This window comes from Hyalella azteca, unplaced genomic scaffold (genome assembly GCF_000764305.2).
Source record: "Hyalella azteca isolate HAZT.00-mixed unplaced genomic scaffold, Hazt_2.0.2 contig3090, whole genome shotgun sequence".
NCBI classification, from domain to species: Eukaryota; Metazoa; Arthropoda; class Malacostraca; order Amphipoda; family Hyalellidae; genus Hyalella; species Hyalella azteca.
The window spans coordinates 78634-84525 of NW_025933343.1; positions in this window are offsets into that span (position 1 = coordinate 78634).

A 5892-nucleotide genomic window follows, 5' to 3' on the forward strand; every position below is an offset into this window, starting at 1 on the left:
AGCCCTTAGAACCTATTCTGAACCATAAAAGATAGTCTTGGCCAAGCCAAATTTGAAATTTAATCAAAATTTATTATAAATTTGTCAGTTCTTCTGCATTCATCAGCCTGCTTCGAGAGAATTTTCTCAAGTTAATAACGTAAAGACTTCAAAAACAAACTCTTTGAAAGCCACAACTACCCAAGACCGAATCCTCGCTAAATAAACGTGGACAAAATGTGGTCAGTTACAGGAGCCATTTACAGGACATATGAAAGTAGATTAGTGGATGCAAGACATGCTGAAAATGCTGTTGTTTACAAGGGGGATGAGGATGAATGATAATTGTAATATGTTAAATAGGTAACTGTTAAAAAAATTGTAAATAATTTAAATTGCATTTATGTTAATCCCTATATATCCATACTCATTGACTCATTCCTATGTGAACAACAGTGATTTATTACTATGAATTACATGTTAGGAGAAATCTAGGTTTTTTCATTCAATTCTAGGTTTTTTTGGAGGTATAATCTAGGTTTTTCAAAAAAAAGTTGCTGGCAGCACTGGCTCAGAGCCTCAGGCACGAGCTGCCAAGCACATCAGACAACAGAGTGAACATTGAACAGGCTTAGCCATCATGATACTGGTAGTTACGTTGTGATCTGGCTGCTCATCTCTTGTGGATGAACGCCTTTCAGGCTGGTCAGTTGGAATGCCAGGCAGTGCAAGTCCGGTCAGCATTGGGATTGATTAGTATTGGAAATTTCTATAACCCTGGGGCCAATATCTCCCAAGCTGAGTGTGTCTCATATTTTGAGCAGTTCAGATTTCCCTGCATCTTGGCAGGGGACTTTAATGCCCACTCTCCAGTTTGGGATACTTGTGGCCACCACAATATGAGAGGCAAATCGTTGGAAGCATCTGTAGATACACTAAATCTGGGTATTTTGAATGACTGTTCCTTTCAAACTTACATTGATAATAGAATAGACCAGACCTCCTATCAAGTTCCACAATATGCAGAGAGAAAGACCTAGGTAGTGACCACTTCCCAGTTAGCTGCTTGGTTGGTATATCGATAAATCGAGCATCGGAATCGATACCACAAAGGTGGAAGCTATATGCTGCTGACTAGCCAAAGTACAATTCAACATTGAGCCAAAGGGGTCCTCAAGAACAGAGCCAGCAATCAGCAGAAGAGATGTGTTTGTGGCTGACTGAGCCACTGTCTGAGCGTATAGTCTCAGCTGCACATGGAGCCATACCACGCTCCAGTGGAGTGCGTCATTTTTGCTTCTCCACCTCATGGTGGGACAATGAATGTGCAGAGGCCGTTCTGATGCGGAGGCAGGCAAAAGGCAGACTCTGGAGATCACCTTCACCTGCGAACCTTATTGAGTGCTACAAACATCTTGGCAAAGGCACGCTGGCTCAGGTTGCAGAAGCAGAGGGCTAGCTCTTTATCTGCCGCTACCTCCACCAAAGCAACTTGGGCAAAGATCCAGAGCATTCAAGGCAAAACTCTGCCTTATATGCCAACTCCACCACTTGCAAACTTTTTCCTGTCAGATGATTTTGGGAAAGCATCTGCTTTTGGTCAGCACTGGTTTCCTTTTTGTGGCACACCCACTCCTTCCAGGGAGATTGAGGCATTAGGCAGCTAATGCATTTCTGTCACAACCCTCACAATTGGACTCTCAGCCTTTCACTACGTTAGAATTGGACTTGGCTATTCAGGCCCTGAAGAGTATAGTCAAATGGGGTAAGACAGGATTGCAGCCTTCATGGGGTAAGAAAGGACCAGCCCATATCATGCATTCTAATTGCACTGAATTTAATTTGAAAGAAGAATATGTTAGAGCAATCATTGCATGTCATTTCAGTGCTTGTTTCAACCCTCTTCTGCAAATAATGAATTTCTGGCTAATTTTTAACAAAAACTTATGTAAAGAAGGGTCACAAAATAGTTAACCCTGTTTGGGAAATAAGCTCTGTCTAATGAGAAAAATTTTTTTGGCCAAGTTTGTGGATGTAGGCATGTAACCTCAAGTAATAAGCAACTTTTGAGACATACTAGGCATTCCCACCTGCAACCATCACTGCCTGACATGCATTCCAAAATGGGGTAAAAAAGGACCGGACATGGGGTAAGACAGGACCACTAAATGATCCTGCTTTACTCCACAAGTGGTCCAATCTTACCCTACAAATGGACCTTTCTTACCCTGCGGCGGCCCATAGTTTATGAAAAATAGCTTTTAAATGAATATATTATGGTGCATTTGTATTGTAGTATTTTGGTCAAATGGAACATATATCTTTTGCTCAAAATAACCATTCTAACTTGTCAGCTTTTCAAGGGTAGCGTCTGCCCCAAAATCAAAAATGTTACTTTTGGTTTTCATACTCACCTTATCTTAAAGCTTACATTCTGACGCATCTAATGGTACCAAAACCATCTCTGTACACTGATTTATGCATTCACGACAGATTGCGAAAGGGTTAGGCGCGGGAGTTCTTTAACATTGAGATAGGCCGAAAATACCGGTAACACAATTAAATAGCTAGTCTGAACACGCTGTGCTTCAGTTATCCGCCTGCAGTTGTATGGGATGGTTCTTGTGCTGTCGTTCACACCATCCTTGATAGAAATTGAGCTCCAATATCGTCTAGTCTTTGTAACCTTGCACCCTTTAATGGCGTTTTTGAGGTGCACGCGACTTTGTCGGTCCCTACTGAAAAGTTGACTTATTGTCGCTGCAAACCTATCTCCTCCTACAGTTTTGAAGCTACAACTATGAGACATATATCATTCGATTCACAAATAAAAGATCTACAAAACGTTCATGGCGTTTTTCCTAATTTTGTTATAGTTTGTATTTTATTCTGCAAAAAATGGGAGGATGGCAGGGAGAAAATTGAAAAATTTACGAAAAATGCCCCCACTTCCACAAAAATTTGAATTTCTAGAAAAAGCCATAAACATTTTATAGATAAAGACTTTATGCCTCGAATGATATGTGTCTCAATGTTGTAGCTTGAAAATCTTAGTACTAGTTACATTTCTACAGTACCCCCTTTTTTGGCCGTATTATAAGAATTTCACATTTTCCTTCATTTTTTTCAAAAAATTCACACAAAAATTCACACTCTTTCTATTTTAAATAAGTGTACCAAGTTTTAGAGTGCTCCATCTGTGAATAACCGAGATAAATTTTGGGGCAGATGCTCTCCTTAAAAAAATTTAGCGTACTATGGTAAATTGCATCAAGGGGATGGAGAAAATAGGGATGTCTCTTCCCATTAGTGAGCTGCAGAACTATGTGCAAGAGTGGTTGGGGGAAAAATCATTGTGTGAAAAATAAAAAATAATTAATATCACAACTTTGTGAGAGAGACTGGGCTAGGTATGTCTGGAGAAGTGCACCACAAATGCAGTTAGCAAGAAAATACATGATGTCCAACACTCAAGTTATATTATCCATTGGTTTTATTATCAATTTGATAAATTTTCAGACAATGACACTAATGAAATATACATGTAGCATTTAGCAGTGCTCTACAATGAATCAAAGCCAACCTACTATTACTATGCTTAACCCTTTAACGACCAGGTGTACCATGCGATTGCCTTTCAAACATGCTGTGTAATATTACTGTCATGATAAGGAATATGCGATAGGTAGTTGTTTTGAACGTGTTTGGTGAGCATCCCTGTTTCGTTTTGGTGGTGCAGCTCTACTCTTTGCCGCCACTACGTCATACAACGCTGGTCTTGTTGGGAATCCGTGGTGCCATTCATTTGTTGAACTTTCCCAATCTTTATTGGACTATGGTGAGAAAATCAGAAAAGTTGCAGCATTGGAATAATTCTACACAGTTTCTAGTACGATATTGGGTGCACATGCAAAATTTGAACATAAAATAAAAATTACATGCATATATCACACTGTGTTTCTAAAGGCAATCCATCAGTACAGTTGGACTTACAACTGCATTGTTTGAAACATGACCATTGAGTCATGTTCCTTAGACCATGCAAGTAGGGAATTACAATATATAATAATTGTGTTTTCATTACTATTCTATAATTCAGTGCCCTTCTACAATATTCTTCTCACTATTAGTGAGAAACACAAATTTAGTTTACTGATTTTCTATCTACATACACTGGCCATTATTGAAGTACACTTATAATATTTTTTGCCTTTCAGACTCCTTCAAGAGCTTTAGCATAAAAACATTTTCTTCTCCAAGAAAACGTCCCAGTCTATGTGAACATCTTGCTACTCCATTCTCCAGTGAATCTAATGAAGACTCTGGATCAAAAGTCTTCTGATATTGGATACAATATTGGTTTCACCAATATGCCTGAAACCAGTTCTGAAAGCAAATTTGAAGAAGAAAATGAATCAATCATGATTGAAATTAAAAGAATGGAAGGTGGAAACCTGGCCTCTCAACCTGGACCCTGGCCTCTCAGTCTGAACTCTGGCCTCTCAGCCTGGACCCTGGCCTCTTAACCTGGACCCTGGCCTCTTAACCTGGACCCTGGCCTCTTAACCTGTACTCTGGCCTCTCAGTCTGGACCCTGGCCTCTCAGTCTGGACCCTGGCCTCTCAGTCTGGACCCTGGCAGTTGGAAAAACACAAATTTTCTTTGAAATTTCAATCTCAAATAAGGCATTTTTGCTAAATTACTAGAGTTTATTGGAAGTTTCTTGGCCAGACTTATTAAGCCTATTGTTGCTAGCAAAATTAATGTATAAAATGATAATTAACTAAGCCAGCTATATAATATCATCCATATTTTGCGCTCAGAAGACTAAGTGGATTATACCATCGCATTTAATGTTAGGATCTTGTAAGACCAAGTGGACTGAAATGTTGCCTTACAATTTTTCAATATACAATTTTCAATGTTCTATACTCATCTATACACTACTTAGTGACCGGAATCACTAGAAATTATAACAAAAAAAATTGTATGCGGTTAAAAAAATTTGGTCATTAAAGAGTTAACAAAGTTTTCTCGTGACAAAAACTCCAAATGTGACTGATAAATTTCAATAGAGTTGACATCCTGCAACACAAAACAGTAACAAGTGGTTGTGTAATCGAATAATGTGTTTCTAGATTGATAATATTGAATATCAGGTTTGTACTTTTATTAAAAACCTTGTAACACAAGAATTACCTGTTGGTCCTGTCTTACCCCAGCCCCGGTCCCATCTTACCCCAGTGGGGTAAGATGGGACCAGCTCACTTTTTTCAATCTGTACAGACAACTGTGTTGTATGCAGAAAGTCTGAGTTGTAGCTTAGAAGCCCATTGCATAACTACACCTTGTGATAACTTTTTGGTTTTTTATTTATTCATGGTATAGATGCCACATGCTTGTTAGTGATTTCGGTCCTGTCTTACCCCATCTGACTATATTTATAGTTGAATACTTGAAATGCCTAGCACCATATCGAACCCAGTGGAAGGCCAGAAGCTATTTCAAACCATCGTCAGTCTTGAGAAGCTCCGGTCAAATGACATTATTTTAGATCTTCTGTGAACAAGTCACAAAAAGTTCAAGAATTGGTGACAGGCTACAACAGGCCTACATACTCTCTAGTGCCAACATCACTGTTATGTTATTCTACCTCAAGTTCTCAACCATCCTCTTTCCTTTATTAATTAAATACAAATTACAAGACAATAAAAATAGATTAGTACCATAAACTGGGGTATTTTTGACCACTTTTTTTCAAACTGATGCCATTTTTTAAGTAGATAAGTTAAACTTAAATTGAAACGTGCAAAATACAGGTCTATACTCTAGCTTCACTCACCATAAATTGCTGGCTCCTGCCTCTCATAGTTTTGATGTAATTTCAAAAAAAGTGATGGTCTTTGTTACCCC